The sequence below is a fragment of the Protopterus annectens genome, chromosome 6.part0, assembly GCF_019279795.1.
Source record: "Protopterus annectens isolate FY-2018-M chromosome 6.part0, PAN1.0, whole genome shotgun sequence".
NCBI classification, from domain to species: Eukaryota; Metazoa; Chordata; order Ceratodontiformes; family Protopteridae; genus Protopterus; species Protopterus annectens.
In genome coordinates this window covers 747,012,135-747,034,157 of record NC_056737.1, presented here as the reverse complement: position 1 = coordinate 747,034,157, position 22,023 = coordinate 747,012,135, and the positions used below count along the sequence as shown (strand labels likewise).

Sequence of the window (22,023 nt, the reverse complement as noted above, 5' to 3'; positions counted from 1 at the left end):
AATAGTTACATGATTGCAAAGAAAATATTTAGACAGCATAGCAGTGTTGTTATAACCATACACAGTGTTGAACAGTAAGTAAGTCTTTAAAAGATAAATGTTTATAGTAAAAAAATAAACATATCCTTATAAACATGTCAGAACATACAGAGGCCAGCAAAAGGATCTTGAACGGGATGCCACACATCAATTGAAGTATCAGATGTCCTTCCATATCACTGTTGCAGTATTCTTTTCTTTTTCAAATATTATTAAAGTTTTAGCAATTGGATAACAGTTTATAACATTTGAGATGTATAGAAATTAGGTAATTAAAAAAACAATCTCTAGAAAAAGGAATATCAATGCGCAACAAAAACAACTATTTACAAAAGTGTCTACTGTATAGCAAGAATTCTAAAAAAATTTTCAAGAATCAACATTTATTATTTAAGTATACTGTTGCAGTGTTCTTTACAATAGGGATCTCCTGCCCAGGGCAGCCCGATGTTTGTATGTCACACGTTTGCTCTCTGCACACAGCTTAGGGCGTAAAGGTAATGCCTAGATGTACCATACTCAGAACTTCTTTGCCACCAGTCCAAACATCATCTTTGATCGTCAGTCTGAATGCTCATTCATCTGCTGGTTGTCAAACTGTTTTCAGATAAGTGCCCCATTGGGATTTTTTGTTTTTCTTATCATTGTTTTGCCTTGTTCTGGTTGTTTTCATTTCATCCAGAAAAGGGAAATGCCAGTGTGGTAGACAGATTCCCCATAAAGACTGTCACAAGCAGTGATATATTTTTTTTAATACTTAGGTGCTTCCCACAACCATACATCTTGCACAATTTGCCATGCTTTCGTCTCCAATATTTTGTGTAGTCGTCTTTCTTCTCTGGCTACTTATTTAGAAAATCAGCAACTTAAACTGTTGGCTAAAGACACTATGGATGGATCTTCCTGGCATCATGGTCAGATGTCTGTGAAGAAGACGACCAAGAAAGCTTGGTCAGATTCTTTAGCTGTACACCTCCACTGGACATCTCTCTTGAGGCTAGCAAAAGCCTGGAGGATCGTCTGGTTTCCTTGTCATATTCCTGCACCATGATCACTTTGGAGTCTGGCAAGGATTCGACTTCATGCATATTCATGGAGGTCTTGTAGACATCCACCTCGGATGTACAGGGGAACCGTGGCTGATTATTATCAAAGAGCCTAGGGTTATCAAAGAGCCTAGGGGTGTTCCTCAGATATTAGTAAGGGAAGAGATTCCAGCTACAATAATAGAATGTCACCAGGGTTCAGAGCCTCCTAAGGTGTGTAAGACTGACGTTCCTCTCAAGAAGAAGAAGAAGAAAACTAAGCACATTTCTCTTGCTCCTAAAGATCCTCAGAGTGAATGGCAAAACTACAGTCAAGGCCTGTTTAATGCCCTTATGGTTCTAAAGCCTCCACAGGAGGTTTCTGTTCCTGCTCTTCCTTGGTCTTCTTCCCGTCTTAAGAGGCCTTGGGAGCAGGATTCCTCTGATGAAAGATGCAGATTCTGATGAAGAGTCCCAGACTTATTCTTCACATATTCCTTCTCCCTTAGATTGTGGTTCTGAAGAAGATGAGTCTAGTAGTCTTGACTTTTCTTTTGAGGAGATTTCTTTTACTGACACTATATCCCAAATGATGGAGTTTTTTTTAATGGGATTGTGCTCATGTCATATGTTTAGAAGAGGTACTATGAGCTTCTGCAAATGGAGTCTCTTAGGCCCTCTGCTGTTCCTCCTGTTCTTGCTGGATGCATTTTCCACTCCTCCTTCGGCTCCTGATTCCCAGGCCCTGCTCCCAAAAAAACTTATAGGTTTTGTAAAGTGCCTGATGATTGCAAGTTTCTTTATAAGTGCCCTTCAGCTGACCTTTCTTTGGTGACACTTTCCTCTGATAAGCCCTCCAAATTGTTGCCTTCTACAAAATTGCTTTCCTCTGTCAAGGACAACAGAACCACGGAGAGGCCAGGTAAGAAAGTGTATACTTCTGCTACCCTGGCTGTGAACTATCAAACACATTTGACGATATGTTTTGGCCCTGTTTTCTCAGGCCTATCAGGCTATTCCATATCTTCCTGATTCTGAGGGGAAGGCCGCTACTCTTTCCCTACTAGGGACATCTTTTCAAGTTGCTCACCATTCCATTAAATGCAGCTAATGCCTCATCTAGGGCTACTGCTTTTGGTTCTGTTTTGAGGAGGTATTCCTGGCTCAGATTTCATCCTTTGCCTGGTGATGTCAAGGCTAAACTGATGGATGTTCCCTGGATAATAAACATCTGTGTGGTGCTGCTGCTGCAGAGTTGTTTATGTCCCTGCAAGAAAAGGGTAAGGCCTTACAGGATTAGAATCATATTTTTGTTTCACCTGTTCCCAAGTTTCAGAGGAATTACCCCAGCAAGCCTGCCTTTGTTTATAGACAGTCTTGCCCTCCCCCAAGATTAATAAGGGTGATTGATTGGCTCTTCCAGCTAAGGCTACCCAAACTTCTACTCAGAACCCTCCTTTTCCTGACAAAGCAGGTGCTGTCTGACTATCCTTGCCCTGCTGTTCTCAGTCATATTCCTCTTTCTCTGCATGTTTCCCTGTCCCTTCTTATTTAGTTAAAGGTCACCCAAGACTCCTGAGCTCCTTCCATAATTTGCCAGGAATATTAGATAGTTTGGAAATTTTCCCCCCTTTTTGGGCATTCCTCAGTCTCCTCAGGAACAACTGCCCTTTTTGCCAGGGCCTGCTGGATCAAGGAACAATGCAAGAAGTTCCAGTTCCTCAGAGGGGAAGGGGTTATACTCCAGAATGTTCTTGGTCCCCAGGAAAGAAGGCACTTGGAGATCCATTCTGGATCTTTCTCAGCCAAGTGCCTTTTTGAAGTTTCCTTAATTTCAGATGCTATCCCTTCAAATCTTGTTTCCTCTTCTACTTTCTCAGGCTTTTCTAGTTTCCCTAGATTTCAAGGATGTTTACCTACACTTTTCCATTCATCCCCTTTTCAGGACGTTTTTGCCTTTCTCTGTTTCCTGGCATTTTCGGTTCTCTGCTTTGCCCTCTCTACTGCCCCAAGGGTCTTCACCAAGTGCCTCACTTCTGTGATTGCTTTCTGCAGATTGAGAGGGATACAGGTCTTTCCTCACCTGGATGACCTGCTCATTCAGGCCTCTTCACCAGAGATTTTACTTCAGCATTTGCACTTTGCTTTATTTTTTGTCTCCTGCAAAGCCTGGGGATTACTGTCAATTTCCAAAAATCGTTCCTAACTCCTTCTCAGGATCTTGTTTTTATGTGGTGCAGGCTCCAGGCTGTTCCATTGCTGGGCATCATTGCCCCCTCACAAGGCTTTTTAACTCTGATTGCTTTCTTTCAATACCTTCTTCCTCTGGCTTCAATTATACCCAGGGAGTTTCTGATGACTCTGAGTTACATGACTTCCTCCATTCCTGTGCTTCCTCTGGCCAAGCTCCAGTGGTTTCTAAAGTCAGTTTGGCTTCAGCATTCTCATCCTGTAGATTTTCTAGTGCCTCTTCTTCCCTGCGTCAAACTGGGACTTCCGTGTTGGATCCATCAGTTGCCCCTCAACTCAGGGCTTCTTTTTCAACCTTAAGTCCTCTCTCAAGAACTCTTCCCAGATGCCTCAGACGTGGGATGGGGGCCTCCTTTGGTCTTTTTGATAAAAGAAAGACCACACAAGTGTCAAAGAGATGAAAGCTCTTCTTCTGGCTCTTCAGGCTTTTCATTCTTCCAGGGCAAGGGGGGAGACCAGGTCTCCTGTGCAGATTAGCTCTTCAGGTTTGGGATCTAACTGTCCAGTATCAGGTGGCCCTTCAGGCAGTTTACATTCCTTTGGATCAGAACATACTGGCAGATTCTCTAAGCAGGTCCATAACACAACCCCATGAGTGGTTGCTTCACAGGGCTGTGTTTCTGGACATTGTCCACTGGTGGGGTACTCCTCAAGTAGATGTGTTTGCCTCCCGTCTGAACAGACAACTTCCTTTCTTTTAAACCAGAGTCCCATTTCCTCTAGCCTAGAATGTGGATGCCCTCTCTTTTTCTTGGATGGGGATGTTTCTTTATGCCTCCCCCCCTTCCTCTCATTCTGAAGGTCCTGTTCAAGATAACACAAGATGCTCCAAAAACCTTGCTGGTGACTCCCTTTTGACCCAGATGACATTGGTTTCCTCTTCTTTTACATTTAGCCAAGGGCAGTCATCATAAGTTACCTCACAGGGTGGACCTACTCACACAAGACATGGAGTCTCTCATCTATCCCCACCTGCCCACTCTTCAGCTGACATTGTGGGTGATAGGGTTTTGATCCCTGGGACACCTTTTTTTCTGAGGATGTGCTTTGGGTCCTGCAGAAGGCCAGGAAGCCCACTACTAGAGAATCCTATTTATCCAAATGGAAGAGATTTTCTGTTTGGTGTCTTTCTCATAACCTGGCTCCACTAACTGTAGATCTTCCTTTGGTTCTTTCTTATTCATGTGAGTTGCTCAATGCTGAGTTGGCATATTCTTCTGTTAAGGCTCACCTGTCAGCTATTTGTGCGTGTCTGCCTTTGACTTCCCCTTTGGCCTCCAGATTTGGACCAAGCAGTATCTTAAAGGTGGCTTTTACATTAAGCCTCCTACGAAGCCTGTCACTCTATTCTGGGACCTTAATTTTGTTGTAGAAATATTGACCCAGGCTCCTTTTGAGCAAGCAGCTTCAGCTTCCTTACAGCATTGTTCTTGGAAGACTGTTCTTCTTTTGGCTGTTACCTCTGCCACACAGGTGTCTGAGCTGCAAGCCCTTATGACTGTTTGTCCTATTTTAGTTTTTCATATGGACAGGCTGTCCTTTTGTACTTCTCCTTCTTTTATGCCCAGGATGATTAATGAGTTATCTGTTAATCAGTCTATTAATTTGCCGACTTTTTTTCCTTCTTCGCAATCTGCTAGTAAGAAGGTTTTGCACACCTTAGATTTGCATAAACAACTCGGGTATAATTTGGATAAGACTAAAGCTTTCCGTAAATCTGAGCAGCTTTTTGTTTCTTTTCATCCTAGGTCTTTAGGATTGGCTGTTTCCAAGCAAACCATTTCTTCTTGGATATCTAAAGCCATTTCGTTTTGCTATTCCTTTCATGGAAAGCACTTTCCTTATCCTGTTAAGGCTTATTCGACTAGGGCTGTGGCTCCTCTGGTGCTTTTTCAAGAGTTCTATTCTTGAGGCAGCTACATGGACTTCTGTGCATAATTTTAACAAACACTATAAGTTAGATGTGACTTCTAGGGCCAGGGCCATTCTTCATGGCTTCCTAGAGGGCTCTGCTGACCCCTTCCTTCTCCCAGTCTTCTTCCTGTGCTTTTGCACTTTCCCTATTGTATAGATACTGCAGCCATGATATGGAAGGACATAGTACAGTTGTGTAAAATCTTACCATAACAGTAGATGTCCTTCTATTCACTGTTGCAGTATTCGTTCCCTACCTCCTCCCCCTGGTCCTTTTTCCTTCTGGATGTACCTGTTACCTGATGATATCTATAGGCTCTCCTTTCCAGTGAGGCTTTTACAGTTTTGAGGGTGGTACGTACGGACATCACCTTTATGCTCTGCACCATACGTGGGGAGCATTTGTGTGACATACAGCATACCCATTACAACCTAAAGGCTTTGGTATACTGGCCAGGCGTCGGGTTGCTGTAGGCAGGGGATCCCTATTGTAAAGAATACTGCAATAGTGAAGAGTAGGGCCTCTACTGTTATGTTAATCTCCGCTAAAGTAAGCCAGTGGATTCAAACATAAATTTTATCAAAGCAAAAATTATAATGATTAGGCTCAGTGTTTCCTTCTCAACATGATGGATAGTCTTACACAGGATAGGAAACTGCCATCCCAAATCCCATTCAGTTAAATCTAAGGATTTTAGTCTGGTACACAAGGACAGAGTTGAAATACTTGCAGTATGTCAAAGCCATATGAGCCCCAACTACTACATAAAACTGAAAAGTCTTGGAAGCAAGTTGCCTTTTTCAAGCTATGTAGTAAGCATTTACTGATAATAATGAACTGTATAGAGACAATTTATTGAATAGTGTTTATGAAATGAAAAATGTCTTCCCCCGCATTCCAAGGCACAAAGAGATAAAGCCATGTGACTGCAGATTTGACTAGCAGACATGGGAGCTGGAAGGAACGGGACAGGAGGTTGGGAGTCAGTGGTGTAGGGCTCATCCATCTTGTTGGAGGGAGGTGTCTTGGCACACCACTTGGGTGACATCCAGTGGGATCAAAAGGCAGTGCAGCATAGCCCCATAAGTCAGGGACAGTCACGTCAGAAAGCTTGCATGCTCCTCCTTCATAGACTGATAACATTTGAATTCTTCAGAGGCCATCGAGAGTTGTTAGTAAGTCTTGGGGCCAGGAAAGGGTGATGGAGACCTTGATATATGCCTGGATGATAGAACTATGATCAGCTCTCACCTTACAGGGGAACAGATGGGATGGAGACCGCTCTGGTCCCATTGTGGAATGAATGGACTTACAGGTCACAAGGAGCTGATAGCAGGCAGAAGGATTGCAGACCAATAAAAAAATAATATTTCTACACCTTTTGTTTTCTGCACTCCGTCATTTTAAAATGTAGTAGTAGTACTTCATTCAGCTGTATACATATCATATTATTTAGACACCTGCACTTTTTTTGTTTATTCATTTATTTCAGTAGGTGAATTGGTCTACTAGTGTCTGTTTTGGCCATGACCTCATTACAGAAATTATGAACAAGTTTTAACAGGCGTAGAATCCTTACATAGATATTGCAGTCACTTTGGAAGAGAGAGTTGCAAGTCACACATATGTGAAATACCTGCAGTTTAGTTAGAAGGAAGTACATGAAGCCATACATACCCTAATATAACACCTTCTGGGTGATATCAGTGAGTAGAACTGGTTCTTTACCTGCTTATAACATGAACGAGGATGTCACAGGACAAAGATGCTAGGGCTGAAGCATTATCAGCTGACACATTTCCATCCAAAATATTGAAACTTTGTAGCATTCTTTAAAAAATAATTCTTCAGGAGGCTTCTTCCACATTCCACCCAAACTCTCTACCCCCCCCTGATTGTTGCACAGGCATTGGAAAGGCCAAGAGTCTGTCTTTGTTTTCCTTGTTAACGTATCAGCTGTTTTCATTTATTTAGTATAGAATCTTGAGCACTGTCAAAGAAAATACCCTGCCTTGTATTTGTGACTTTCAGTAAGGCTGCTATGCATATCTTCTAGAAAATGAGGTTATGACTTACAGAATGGATCTAGCTTTAGACTAGGTAAGAATTATAATGCTTTTTCTGTAAAAGAATGTAGTTTAGGAATGTCTGTTTCATTGGACAAAGAACTCATTTCCTTGTTCACATTCACATATTGAAAGTGACAGTCTGGCATCCCACTACCTGGCTTGTCAAGGACTGTAGGAAATATGAGTACACCGCATCTGTGCTTCTTCCTCCTTACGTGTTCCTTTATCAAGGATTACAGGAAATATGAATACACTTTACATGGGTTTCTTCTTTTGTCTGACTATCTTATCAGGCACTAGAAATATGAATATACTTTACCTGGGTTTCTTCCTTCTGTCTGCTTTATCAAGGACCTTTGGAAATCCTGAGTGGTGTTTACCTATGCTTCACTTGTCTTTCAGGATCAACACAAATACTGTAATGTATATTCATTAGTTTTGTTGTAGAGGTATTCTGTTACTATAGGAATTTTTAGACATTTTTCACAAGATGCTGTATGCAGCACATTCCAAGGCTATCTTCTTTAGATTGACACGTGATCATAGGAGGTTACTAGGATAAGGGCCCTAGTGACTTTTTAAGCCTAGCCGTTCATGCCCCAATTTTACCAATTGTCAGCGTCTGTGGATCCAAACAACTTTAGTATATGTCTGTGCTTTAAGGCATCCACAAATTACCCCTGTTCTCAAGGGCCACAGGCAACAAACCAGGGGTAAACTTGCGATTTCCCATCCACTGGTCTAAATTGCATTTGAATATACTTAGGGAAGACGTTTCACTTGAATAGGCAGTCTGTCCCAGAAAAGGGATAACCTCTGAGAGACATACCTGTCCTTCAAGCATGCCTTGTGTATGAAACAGATGAGGTTTGCATCCTTGGATTGGGTAACTCTCGTGTTTGTTTTGTGACTTTATAGCAGATCCGTCAGGGCTGGATTGGAGAGTGCCTCGTAGGTTAGGCATAGATCATCCCTCAGTAGTCTGTAGGAAACTGAGTACAGGGACATGGCTTTGAGGCTATCTGCATCAGGCATATTATTTATACCCTGTATTCTTTTAGAGAGGAACCTCTGTGGCTGCTCCAGCTGTTGCAAATGCATGGTCAGGTACATGCTTAAGGGTACACTGTACTTGATTATTGGTCAGTGAAGGCTGAGTATAGTGGGACTATGATCCTCTTATATCTGGATGCCATGCCCTTACTTATAAGTTGCACAGTATAGAAGGATTTTCTAAATACCATGGACATACGGTGATCAAAGTTCAGGTTACCTTCAACCTGTCGTCTTCCTAAAGGGTTTAATTATGTTATTTTTTTTTTTTTGGGTTAAACTTTAGGCCATGGTTCTGGCACCAATTATTTGTCTATGTCATACCCTCCTTGAGGATATCTGCATCTTTTGGGAATTCAGTGATTGCACTCAACTTGCAGTCTTCAGTAGATTTGGTCAAATGCCTTCTACATTTGCCTTGACTTAAGGGAAGTAAATTCAAACAGGAGAGGTACAAGTACCGAGCCCTGAGGTAGACCCCTAGTAACAGGGCTCTTGGTAGAGGTGGATTTGCCCACCCCAACTTCATGTGTCTTATCTTTGAGCCATTTGGCTATCCATCAGATGACATAGGGATTTATGCCTAAATTTGTGAGTTTGTCTATAATACCTGAGTGAGGCATTGTGTCAAATGCATTTGCCAGGTCAAGATAGGCAGGATGTACCATTTTTCCCTTGTATATGGCTCTAATGACCTTCTTGAAGAAGTCCAAAAAGCTTAGTAGACATGACCTGCCCTTGATGAAATTGAACTGGGATGGATCTAGTGTTTAAAGATTTCCTTTATCTTTGTTTATCAGGTGCATGATAATTCTTTCCTTGGCCTTGCATACAAGACTAGGCTGGGTCTGTTGATGGTCCACCTTTGTGTAGAGTTATGATATTTGCAGTCCTCCATTCTCCTAGGGATGCAACTTTTCTGGAGGTTGTGGTTGAATAGAGATTGTAGTAGGCCTGACAGATCATGTTTCAAGCTATTTAGGTGGCATCCTGGGATATTATCAGGACTCATTGATACCACGTTTTTGCTCTGGAAAGTGCATTGAGGACCTGTTCTTTAGTGATAGTTGGGAGAAATAGTAGAGGGCATTTCCTGGGGGGTGATGGGGGGGGGAATTGGAGCTAAATTTGAGATAAATTTATCAGCCAGCAAATTTGCTATATCACCTAGTCTGGTATAACAAGTTTCATTTACTATTAGTTCGGCACACTGTTTGGTGATACCTTTAAGGTTGCATGCATAACTGAAAAATGTCTTATGGTTATCCTTAGCTTTAAAGGCTATTTTTGCTTGAAGTTGACTTTGGTGGACTTTATTAGTCCTCTGAGTTGCTTGTTGAGACTGATGAGGGAGGTTTTTTTTCTCTTTTGGGCATAGCCCTTCCTATTTTTGAGCAGAATGGATTACTGCTATCTTTGTAGACGTCAAACTGTAACAGTGACACTTCTTGTTAATACCAAGATATTGCACCAAAACTGTCACTTAACTGAGTTTAAACTTCATTGTAGAGTCTTACTTTATTGTAGAGACTTATGGGTTTATTTTGGGGTTGTCATACATATTGTAAGGTGTGGTTGTTTCCTTCCATAGTGGTGCTATTCTGAATTCTTGCTGTTTTGGAAGTGGATCGTTAAAACATTACAAATAAGTATTTGTCCATGCTTCATAAAAATATCTTAGGGCCAGTCTGTTGTGTGCAATGCATTTTTTTTGCTACGCTGGCCTTGGGATCTGGTCTTTGAAACTAAGGGATGGTTTACTGCTCATGCATTGTCCAAATGTGACTTAGGTGACTTTTTTTTTTAAACAAAAAGAATCTTTATTGAATTATAACTTATGACATAGACAATCATAAACATTTATATGCCTTGTTGCTGCTTTTAGCCAGTTGTCCCAGTTTAAATTATCTTTTGTATACACGTCATTGCTTTAATTTTGAATGTGCTAATATTAAAATAATTAGCATCTCAGGATTTTTGACAAGGGAGTGGTTGCCTACACAGTAAAGAATAGGGTTCATTCTTAGGTACTGCTGTAATTATGCCTTTTATGGTGCTGGCAGTGTTTTGGGTGGATTTGCTTGTTAGATGGTTATAGTGATAGATGGTCATAGTGACATAGAAGGCAATTTACCCTTTATTTATTTGACATATGTTGACTGGGATAGTCCGACTGAGCTGTTTCCCTTTTTCAGCGGAGGCCCGGGGAAAAAAGCTCCACGTAACAAAATTAGCATCAGTTTTTATAACATAAATAAACAAGTCAGGGTACAAAATGATTATGCAACAACTATTACAAATTCAAGTAAGGAGAAAATAACAGTTATAGAGACATTTACAAAACTGTTATGGAGACTTTAGTGTAATGAGCTGGTGACTGCAAAAAAACTGGTGGCGACACATATTGGACTGTAGTTGGAGGACAACAGAGCATTTTGAAGGCAGTTTACATTTTGGTTACAGGAGGTATAGAATTTTCTTTTTCTTTTTATTTTTTATGTGAGAGCCAAGCTGCAGATAGAGAGCAGGTGGTTGCTAATAAGTGCTAGTTAGTTTAGGAGGATAGATAGAATTTGGAGAGTGCCATGTAATAAGAAGAGATAGTTTTAATAAAGAGAGGTTAGTGGAAGGGATAAGTGAAGATAAGGGAGGTATAGAGATGAGGTTGGAGGGTGGGGAGGAAGGAATGGGGTTCAGGTGGGATGATTACAGTGACCGATCCAAGTACAGGGCAGATGATTTTTGAGAGCTTTCTTAAATTCAAGGGCTGAGGTGATAATTCTAAGGGTCATGGGAAGCTTGTTCCAAGACAGAGCAGGGAAGTAGCTGTATAGATTCTGCCCAAAAGTGTTTTTAGGTTTATATGTCTTTAATAGACATTGATCTGAGCTTTGAAGGAGATGGGGGTATAAAGGGAGACTTGTGTGGAGCTGTTAGGGCAGGATGAGGGCTTATTTAGGATAGAGTGGATTATAAGAAGTTGAGTAAACAAGAGGTGGTGAGGAAACTCTAGCCATTGAGTGTCCTGAGAGCATGACAGTGATAGGTTTAGAAGGAAGATTGGCAGCAAAATGAGCAACTTTATTGTAGGTGGTTTCTAGTTTGGAATGACTTGAGGACTGCAGGTTTGTTAGGATTTCTGAGCTATAGAACATGTTAGGGAGAAGGTATGCTTGAGCAAATGAGATTCTGGAGTCAGGTGTGAGTAGCTTTTTGTTTCTGTACAGAAGGCTGAGCTTTTGGTGGGTTTCCTGTATACAGTAAAAGTACATGATGGTCAAATTTAAGTTGTCTGTCTATGATTGCTCCAAGGAGCTTAGTGTGAGTCTGATTGTGTTATTGAGGGATCACATGGTAATGAGGATTTGAGATGAGAGAGGGATTTGGGGAGGAAAAGTAGAAGTTTAGTCTTTTTGGGGTTGAGTACAAGTTTGTTATTAGTAAGCCAAGATGTTATGATATTTTGTACTTTGATGCTTTGTTTTTTGGTTAGTCCGGTGTGGGCCTTGTTTTTATCAGAAGTGAGAAGATAGTTTCCTTGTATGGTGGTCATTTATGCATTTATTCATTCATTCTTTTGTTTCCAGACTTCTTTAGTGTAAAGTCATAGTCATTAAAGTGACTGTTACTGTGGTTAACCTTCTTTTGGCATTATTATTATCTCAGTGATGAATACATCACTTGGATGAGTAAGGAGCAAGTTACATTCACATCCCTGTCAGAGGCTAAATAAAGTGCGTGTCTAGGGCACTAAAAAGTTGCAAGATAATAGAGGCAACTTTGGCCAAGTTGGTGTTAACATGAGGGTAAATGTTGTGGGTTAGTCCATTCTGAGAGAGAGAAAGAGAGAGAGTGTGACTTTAAAGCACTTTACACATCCTTTTCTGACACTGAGAAAGATACTGATTGACGTGGTGACACTACACAGTTGTCTTTGACTCAGAGAGACATAGATAAGGAGCGACTTGGCAGCATTCTTCTGACCTTTTAGATGTAGAGAAAAACTTGCCTACTGAATGAGATCTTTACTTCAAAAAAAGATGGCAACCCAGTTTACAGAGAAGCTGAGTAACCTTAATATTGTCTTAATTTCTGGTGTCTGCCCAGGTGAATTCACTGTGTCTGCTTGGGGGGCTAATCTTTGATTATTGCTCCTGATATGAAGGAGACTGCCTTTACTGTTTACTTCAGGGGGGTCTGCATTTTGAAAAGGAAGCTGTTTGCCCCCCCCCCCCCATCTTGAGGCTTCCCTAACTATGAAAGGTGTAGACACTGGCACTGCCACTGAAAGGTGATTTAAAGATCCTTCTGTTATACCTCAAATTATAGGACGTAATCCATTCTCTTTCTTCAGGCCCATATATGGTTTCCTGATTTGGTCCAATGTCACCTACTGTTTTATAATTTTCGCATTGATCCTTGAACTAAGAGGTTGAGAAGTATGAGGTGGTGGTTTGGTTGAAGAAAGTATTCTGACAGCAGTGAAATGAGAAGTTCATAGGTTCATAGGTTCATAGGTTCATACTAGGCTATCTGCCCAAGGGCATTTATAAGCCTAGCCCATAGTTATGTGGCTTTCGCCACCCCTTTAGTTTGAATAAAAACTATGCCTATCATTTTGCTGTGCCTCTGTCAAGCAGTGACGCTGAAGTAATCCCTGGGGTATATCTGCAATCTCCCATCCATTGGTCAAGATTCCTCTTGAACAAGACCAGAGAGGTGCTCTGCCTCACATGTACCGGGATTTTGTTCCACAGCATAGGGAGTCTCTGGGTGATGAATCTGTCCCTCCAGCACATTCTATTTATAACCGTGTCAAGGTTTAAGTCTCCGCCTTGTGGTTCTGAGGGATCTAGATTTTTGAGGTGAAGCATATTCATCAAATCTGGGTTTGACATGGCCTTATATGTCAGGCACAGGTCACCTCTGAGCAAGCGGTATGAGACTGAATAGAGCTGGAGTTCTTTCAGTCGGGCAGCATAAGACATATTTTGAGACCCTTTATCCTTTTGGTGAGGAACTTTTGGGGCCTTTCAAGCTGCAGCAGGTGTCTGGTCAGATACATTCGAACGGGCATTGTACTCAATCATAGGTCTAATAAGTGATGAGTACAGGGGACGATGACCTCCCTTGATCTAGATGTGAATCCCTTCATGATCAGGTGGGTGATATAGAAGGTTTTCCTAACTACTTTAGCAACATGAGTGTCAAAGCGAAGGCTACTGTCAACCTGGGTCCCCAGATCTCTGATGACTTTTTCTGTGCTCAGTGGATTGCCACCTATATGGTAGCTAGGGGTAGCCTTGTTTTTCCCAAAGGGTATGACTATGCATTTTTGGCGTTTAACTTCAGGCCATGGCTCTGGCACCAGTTATCCATTTCTGTGAGGCCCTTCTGGAGGATATCTGTGTCAGATGTGTTTTCGACTATGGCGCCCAGTTTGCAGTCATCTGCAAACTTTGTCAGCCATAACCCTCCTGTGTTTGCTTGTACTTCAGAAAAGTAGATGCCGAACAAGAGTGGACCCAGGACTGAGCCCTGTGGGACACCACTTGTGACAGGCTTTGAGTCTGACATGGCTCCAGCAACTCTGACCCTGTGGGTTCTGTCACTTAGCCAGTTTGCAACCCATCTTGTGATGTATGGGTTTACATTCAAGCTGATGAGTTTTTCGATGATACCTGAGTGGGGTATTGTGTCAAGGCCTTTGCCAGGTCGAGGTAGGCTGTATGGACTGCCTTTCCCTCATCAATGGCCTTGGTGACTGTCTCGAAAAAGTCAACCAAGTTTAAGAGGCAGGATCTGCCTTTGACAAAGCCAAACTGAGTTGGATCCAAAGTCTGCAAGTTCCCTATGTCTTTATTTATGAGTTCCATTATGATCCTCTCCATGGCTTTGCAGATAAGGCTTGTCAAGCTAATGGGGCGGTAATTTCCAGGGTCTGTGGAGGCACCGCCCTTATGAAGTGGGACCACAGTCGCCGTGCGCCACTCCTTGGGTACGTATCCTGAGGTGAGGCTAAGATTAAACAGCTGTCCTAACTGTGGGTTTAATTCCTCATTGAGTTCATGAAGCACACAGCCGGGGACACCATCCGGTCCCATGGATGCTGTGTTTTTGCCTTAGTGAGGGCAGTTCTCACCTGGGCGTTGGAGATGTTTGGGGGCTACAATCCTCTGGAATAGATATCTCTCCTTTTGGGGGAGGAGAAAAGTTTGCACTGAACCTCTCAGCCAGTATGTTGGCAATGTGTGTAGGTTCAGTAATTTTCACATCATTTTGAACTAATTCTGAGCATATCTGGGAGTTTCCTCCTAGGTTTCTAACATAGCTAAAGAAGGCCTTATGATTCTCTTTAGAGTCCTTGGTGATTTTTCTCTCAAAATTTGCCTTGGATGATTTTATGAGAGCTCTTAGTTTTTACTTATAATGATCAAAGGTGTCTTACCTTTCAAGGATTTTGCTCTATCTTGTAGTAGCTTCCTCCTTTTGTTGTAGAGCTTGTTTATGGCTGGGGTCCACCAGACTGGACGCTTGCCTTTGGTACAGAGAGTCTTAGTTTTGTTTGGGATTGCCTGATCCATGCAGTCCTGTAGGTGCTGGTAGAAGGCATTTGTAAGTGATTCAGCGGTTTGAGTAATGTTTACCACTGGCTCAGGGGCCTTAAAGGAGACCACACTAGTTTTTAGAAGTGTGAAATCGGCTTTTGAGAAGTTTTTCACTGTGGTCTTTTTGTTTCAGGTGGGGCGGGATGAGGACCTCCAGCGAGATTAGTTTATGATCTGATCTCACCAGTGAGGGGTATACTTCGGTGTTGAACATTTTGATCCCATGTTCGTGATGATGAGATCAAGTATGTTTTCTCCTCTTGTGGGGATGGTGACTAGTTGTTCCATGGCATTTGAGTTTATGAACTCCAGGAATCTTTGGGTTAGAGTGTTCGGGCTTGAGTAGTGTTCCCAGTCTATATTAGGGTAGTTAAAGTCACCTAGTATGATGGTGTTTGGAGATACATTTATCCCCTCCAATGTTTTCAGGAAGGCCATGTGAGGTTCCTGAGTTTGAGAGGGTGGCCTGTAACATGCTACAAATTGCAGAGCAGTCTTGCCTATGGTTAATTGCACCTGGATGGTCTCCGATGCATCATGCGTTGCCACCAACCTTGAGGTGTGGGTGTCCTTTATGAATATGGACACCCCCCCGCCTTTCTTGGTGTTGTCCGGATTTTGGGGCCGGAACGCATGATATGAGGTGAAACCTGTTAGTGCTGGGGTGCTCTCAGGAGCCTTGAACCAGGTTTCTGTCACAGCACAGACATCGATGTTCTCCATATTGAGAAGGGCCTCGAGTGCGTGCATCTTGAGATTGAGACTTCTGGCATTGAGCAGCATTACCCTTAGTTTTTTCCTTTTGGTGTTCTAGGGTGGTAGGTTTAGAATTTGAGCCTTGCCTAAAAAGGCACTATGGGGTGGCAAGAGCCTTTGCCAATATCCGGAAGCCCAGGGTGACAGGTGCAAGCCGTCCCTTGACAGCGTGGCTTGTCCAGCATGTCATCCCAGGCAGACAGACATTGGATCCCCTTTGAATGACACCAGAATTTAAGCCAATTATTAAAGCTGATCATCTTATCACTGTATTGTGGCATCATTCTAGGTGAAGGTAGGATACTGCTCAAGGTCAGGGTCATACCTGCCTGGGCTACATAATCAGAGAGCTCCTCGATGTCCCTTTTCATGCAGTCCAAGGAGGTGCGTCTCAGGTCGTTGACACCAGCGTGGACAATGACTGAGTCGCACTTGTACCTGCTGTTGAGAGACCTGAGTGCTTGCGTTATGTGGCGGATTCTAGCGCCTGACAGGCAGCTTACTGTGACCTTCTCTTTACTCAGTCTGGTGAGCGGGACGTCAGTGTGTCTGACTATGGAATCACCAATGACAAGTGTGTCTGGCATTTTGTTTGGCCTTAAGGGCTGTGACTGTTTGACACTCTGACTGTGTGGTCTATGTGTTGCATGTGTTGGGTCGTGAGGTGGTAGTTGTTTGGGTGTCTGCTTTGGTGGCCTCTGCTGTTTTGGTAAATTTTTGATCAGAGCCTCGAGTATGTCTTTGTGTGAGTATGTGTATGATTTGAAGTTGTGATGGTACCATGTGTGACTGGGTATGTATTGTGTGTGGTTACCTTCTCCTCCTGTCTGGTCTTGCCAGTCCTATGTTGAGAGAGCTCAGCCTCCAGTTTGGCCGTATAGTTGCATCTCTCGCATGTATTTGTGTTTTGTGGGAGAAGGAGAGGATTGTCTGTGTACATGAGGCAGTTGTAACATTGCCTCAATATTCCCAGGTTCACCAGTTGAGCTGGAGAGGACACTAGCAACTGATCCCTCGACATACTAGAAGTAGTAGATAGAGACTTTCAAAGGACTCCGGGGGAAGTGGGTTTTAGGCTGGTGGGGTACTATCTATAATAAGAGTGCTTTATCAAGGTGCAAGTACTGTAGGAGTAAGTGCTAGGCTTTACAGATAGAGAATAGTCTACTTGGGAATCAAGTAGAGATGAACTTCTCAGTTATAGGATATGCTGGTTGCTTTCTTGTTTGGTGGTTATTTATGCATTTAGTCATTCATTCTTTTGAGTCCAGACATCTTTATTGTAAAATCTTAGTCATAGTCAGGCACACTGACATCTCACTCACTAGGCTGAATAAGGAGAAGGTTACTGTTAGCTGTCTGGTGGGTGCCAGGATCCACCACATAACACAAGCACTCAGGTCTCTCCAGAACAAGTACAAATATGACTCTGTCATTGTCCATGTTGGTGTGAATGACCTGAGCCGTACCTCCCTGGACTACATGAAAAGAGACATGGAAGAGCTCTCTGATCACGTAGCCCAGGCCAGTATGACCCTGACCCTGAGTAGCATCCTGCCCTCACCAAGAATGATACCACGGTATAAAGAAAACAATTCTCGATTTCAACAATTGGCTAAGTTTCTGGTGTCATTCAAAGGGGATCCAGTGTCTGTCCGCCTGGGATGACATGCTCAACAAGCCACGCTGCTTCGCTAGAGACAGCTTGCACCTGTCACCTTTAGGCTTTTGAATACTGGCCAAGGCTCTTGCTACCCCCATTGTGCCTTTTTTAGGCAAGGCTCAAAAGACAAACCCACCGCCATAAATAGCACAAGTAATAAAAAAACTGAGGGTAATGCTACTCAATGCCAGAAGTCTAAACCTCAAAATGCATGCACTCGAGGCACTCCTCAGTATGGAGAAAATCGATATATGTGCAGTAACAGAAACCTGGTTTAAGGCTCCAGAGAGCACCCCAGCACTACCAGGCTACAACTCATACCATACATTTCGGCCACAGAACCCAAACCGAAATAGAAAAGGCAGGAGTGTATCCATATTCATCAAGGATAGCCACACCTCCAGGTTAGTGGCATAGCACGATGCTTCAGAGATCATCCACGTGCAACTAACAATGGGCAAGACTGCAATTCAAATTGTAGCTTGCTACAAATCACCCATCATGTCCCAGGACCCCTATTCCGCATTTCTGGAAACACTGGGAAACATAAAAGTCCTACCAAACACCCTAATTTTGGGTGATTTCAATTACCCAAACATTAACTGGGAGAACTACTTAAGTACTAACTCCCTTGCCCAACATTTCCTAGAATTTATAAACTCAAACACCCTGGTTCAACTGGTCAACACTCCCACCAGAGGTGACAACATATTGGACCTGGTCATCACCAATATGGGCGACCGGTGTTCCACACTGGAGGTCAATCCCTCGCTGGTTAGATCTGACCATAAACAAATCACTTTGGATATCCACATTCCGCCCCCACCCCCGGACAAGGAAACCACTGTGAAAAACTTTTCAAAAGCAAACTTCACGTTACTTAAGACCGAGGTGGAAAGTTTCAAAGCCCCCATGCTGAAGGATAACGCTGTCCAAGCTGAAAAATCCTTTACTAATGCATTCTACAGGCAGCTACAAGAATGCATGGATCATGCCATCCCAAGCAAAACCAAGACTCACTCCTCCAAGGAAAGGAAACAAGTCTGGTGGACTTCTGCCATAAACAAGCTATACAATAGAAGGAGGAAACTAGTACAGAAAAAGAGTAAAATCCCAAGAAGGGAAGACAAGAAACTACGATCCCTCATAAAATCATTCAAGGCAAGCTTTGAAAGAAAAATTGCCAAGGACTCCAAAGATAACCACGAGGCATTCTTTAGCTATGTCAAGAATCTAAGTGGCAATGCTCATATCTGCTCGGAGTTAGTGCAGAATGGCACAAAATACACTGAACCGACCGATATCGCCAACATCCTGGACGACATGTTCAGCGCAAACTTCACCCCCCCCCCCAACTCCAAAAGGGACCATAACCATACCAGAAGAATGTAGAGTCCCTGAAATCACAGACACTCAGGTTAAAACAGCCCTCTCCAAAGCCAAAAACACAGCATCAATGGGACTGTATGGTGTCCCAGGCTGCGTCCTACACAAGCTCAAAGATGAACTAACCCCTCACCTAAACACACTGTTCAAACTCAGCCTCTCCACAGGCTACGTACCCATAGAGTGGCGCACAGCAATGGTTATTCCGCTCCACAAAGGTGGAGCCACAACAGACCCCGAAGTACTATCGTCCTATACGCCTGACTAGCTTGGTCTGCAAGGCTATGGAGCGCATCATCATGGAACTTATTAACAGAGACATTGGGAACCTCCAAACACTGGACCCTACCCAGTTCGGCTTTGTTAAGGGCAGATCATGCCTCTTAAACCTGGTGGACTTCTTTGAGGCAGTTACCAAGGCTATAGACGAGGGAAAGGTGGTACATACACCCTACCTAGAACTCACTAAGGCCTTCAACACCATCGTCACAAGATGGGTTGCCAACTGACTCACGGGCAAAACCCACATGGTGAGAGTTGCGGGAGCTGGGTCCGACTCTAAACCGGTTGCAAGTGGCGTTCCTCAGGGCTCAGTCCTAGGACCCCTCCTGTTCGGCATATACTTCTCAGAGGTACAGGCAAGCACAGGAGGACTGTGGCTGACCAAGTTCGCAGACGACTGCAAACTAGGGAATATAACTGACTCTCCGGCTGACACAGACATCCTCCAAAAGGGTCTCACTGATACGGATACCTGGTGTCAAAATCATGGCCTCAAGCTAAATGCTTTGGAACAAGATTCCAGTCTGCATTAGGCAGAGCTCCTCGCTAACACTCTTCAGAAGAAACATTGACGAGTGGATGGGAAACATAAAGTTTACCCCGGGGGATCACTTCAGTGGCTCTGCTGGACAGAGGCACAGGGAACTAATCTAAGGGGGCGGCAAAAGCCAACACATTCTGGCTAGGCTTATAAATGCCTTCGGGCAGATAGCCTAGTACCTACCTATGAACCTATAAAATGGCTGTTATTGATGGTTCTGCATGCATATGTGTGTGTAATATGTATATGTGTGGGGGGGCATACATGCCCTCATAGGTCTCTCATTTCACAGAATGGTTCTGATTTGGAGTAATATTTTGTCTGATCCAGTGTGGATTGCAGTCATTAAATAAGATAAGGTAGAAAGATGTGGTTCTGTAAGTCACACGGTCCTTTCTAGGACCTATGGGGGGAGGCAGCAGGGGAAATTCTAGTGGAAGATGCTGCTTTTGCTGCTGAGCAGGCCTGCAAAACCAAGGGTTTCAAGATTCTTTCTCAGATAAACCCTTCCAACATTCTTGAAGGTTTGCCTGACTGTTGTGCTCGAGAGGCAGTTGGGGGAAACTTTTTGCAATCAGACACCTAGGTTTCGATCGCAAATGATGTTTGGATGCAAAGGATTATATCCAGAAGCTATTTCATTCTGTTTTTCAAATCCTGCCAACCAAAAAGAAAAGACTCCCCGAAATTCTACTGGGAGTTAGTAGCCTTAGAAATTCAAAAGCTGCTAGAAAAGAGTCCTCCAAGAGGTTCCACCAGAATAGAGAGGATTCAGAACCTACTCAAGGTTCCTTTTAGTGCAAAAGAAGATAGACAACCGGAGACCAATTCTGGATCTTAGTAAACTCAATTGGTTTGTAAAGAACTCAAAGTTCTAAGTGGTCACAGTTCAGTCCATTCTGTCACTCCTCTATAATGTGTCAAGTGGCACAGATTCTTTCTTTTCTCTCTCCCACAGCACGATTGGTCCTTCAAGCTTTAGGGTATGTGGCAGCAGCTGTAACCTTGGCTCAATTTTGTATGCTTATTTTTCAATGGACTCCAGCTGTTCAGTGGTCGATACTTCAACATCCACTGTCCTAACTGATAAAAATCTCCTAGATTTGCAGAAATTACCTGATTTGATGGCTTCAGTCCAACAAACTTTGTCAGGGACATCCCTTTGTGCATTCACCCTCAGTAACCACAGGGACCATGGACGGCTTCCACTTGGGGTGGGGGAGGCATTTTTCAGGACAGACAGTCCAAGGCATGTGGTCCCCAGGAGAAACCAATCTCCACATCAGTATCCTGGAGATGAGGGCAGTCCTCCTAGCATCGTAGGTCTTTCAGGACTCCCTTCTTCTGGGGATGATTGTTATCCAAACAGACAACAGTGGGAATCCGGTCCTACCCTCTTTGTTGAGAAGCAGTGAGTGTGTGGCAGTGGGCAATCTCCTCCAACCGCTTTCTTGTGACAATGCACATACCACAAAAATCCAGTATGCTAAACTCAACAGGTCTATTATTCCACAGGAGTGGTCTCATAGTCATTTAGTGGCACAAAGGATTTTCCACAGATGGGGTCAGCTTTGCTGCATTCTGTTTGCCTCACCTCACAACAACAAGTTCAGCATGTTCTTTGCCCTGATTCCCCCTCTGGGGGAGTCGCAGAGAGATGCTCTAGTCCATGCTTGCCCGTCTGGTCTCCTTCACGCTCTTATCACCCCATTCATCTAATCCCCAAATTTCTTCAGGAAGCATTTTGGTTGAAGAGCAAGGTTATTGTCATTGCCCCTATGTAGCCTCATCAAGTGTGGTTTCCCTTACTTTGGTCTCAACTTCTATGTCTACCTTGGACACTAGACCCCAGTCCATATCTGATCTGTCATCCCATGTAGATGGTGCATCCAGACATTGTAGGCCTCAAATTAACCACATGGGTTCTCCAATTCCTTTGGTAGGCTTTCCTCCCCGTTTCACCACATATTACTGTCATCCCAAAAAACCTCCACCAGGAAGATTTACAAGAGTAAATGGAAAAGTTTTTCTTGTTGGGCCAATGTCCATCAAAGAAATTTGGATCACTTTAATGCTCCTATTCCTGGATTTCCTAGCATCTGTTTTTCTTCCATCAAAGTTCAATTAGCAGGCATCTCGAATTATCACACTGGGAATAAAAGTTCTCCTCTGGCTTCATCTAAAGTATGTAAAGCTTTCCTTAAAGGTACTTTTCCACTTAAAGACCCTACTCCACCTTGGGATCTAACACTTTTAATGCAAAGTTTAACTAAGAGCCCTTTTGTGCCATCAGTCATATCAGACCTCAGGTTTCTTTCTTGGAAAAAGGCCTTTCTAGTGACTGTTACTGAACAAGGTGAGTATCTGAACTCCAAGCACTCTCCTCAAAATTTCCTTTTTGATTTTCCATAATGATAGGGTTACCTTACAGACTAA

General features: G+C 43.2%; 1 protein-coding gene across 1 annotated transcript in view; it reads left to right on the top strand.

The window, feature by feature from the left end:
* PIK3C3 (phosphatidylinositol 3-kinase catalytic subunit type 3) overlaps window positions 1–22,023 on the top strand; it is a gene marked incomplete in the record, with an annotated part of 1,653,126 nt that overhangs the window by 1,337,632 nt on the left and 293,471 nt on the right.